The 765-nt window shown below is 40.1% G+C and overlaps 1 non-coding gene across 1 annotated transcript; it reads right to left on the minus strand.

Annotated features, from left to right (window-relative positions):
* Nucleotides 1-195: 195 nt before the first annotated feature.
* On the minus strand, nt 196-303 carry LOC127743452 (small nucleolar RNA R71). Its single transcript, XR_008004844.1, has one exon. It is a non-coding gene; the product is annotated as a small nucleolar RNA R71 (small nucleolar RNA).
* Between the last annotated feature and the right edge of the window lie 462 nt (nt 304-765).

A 765-nucleotide genomic window follows, 5' to 3' on the forward strand; every position in this document is an offset into this window, starting at 1 on the left:
GAATTCTTGCAAATCTGTGACACTGTCAAGACCAATGGAGTTGACCCTGAGGTCTACAGACTTATGCTATTCCCTTTTGTTGTAAGAGATAGAGCTAGGATATGGTTGGACTCACAACCTAAAGAAAGCCTGAACGCTTGGGAAAAGCTAGTCAATGCCTTCTTGGCAAAGTTCTTTCCACCTCAAAAATTGAGTAAGCTTAGAGTGAAAGTCCAAACCTTCAGACAGAAGGAAGGTGAATCCTTCTATGAAGCTTGGGAAAGATACAAACAATTGATCAGAAAGTGTCCTTCTGACATGCTTTCTGAATGGAGCATCATAGGTATCTTCTATGATGGTCTGTCTGAACTGTCCAAGATGTCATTGGATAGCTCTGCTGGAGGATCTCTTCATTTGAAGAAGACGCCTACAGAAGCTCAAGAACTCATTGAAATGGTTGCAAATAACCAATTCATGTACACTTCTGAAAGGAATCCTATGAACAATGGGACGAATCAGAAGAAAGGAGTTTTTGAGATTGAAACTCTGAATGCCATATTGGCTCAGAATAAAATATTGACTCAGCAAGTCAATATGATTTCTCAAAGTCTGTCTGGAATGTAAGCTGCACCAGGCAATACTAAGGACGCTTCATCTGAAGAAGAAGCTTATGATCCTGAGAACCCATCAATGGAAGAGGTGAATTACATGGGAGAACCCTATAAAAACACCTATAATCCTTCATGGAGAAATCATCCAAATATCTCATGGAAGGATCAACAGAGA

Source organism: Arachis duranensis, chromosome 10, assembly GCF_000817695.3.
Source record: "Arachis duranensis cultivar V14167 chromosome 10, aradu.V14167.gnm2.J7QH, whole genome shotgun sequence".
NCBI classification, from domain to species: Eukaryota; Viridiplantae; Streptophyta; class Magnoliopsida; order Fabales; family Fabaceae; genus Arachis; species Arachis duranensis.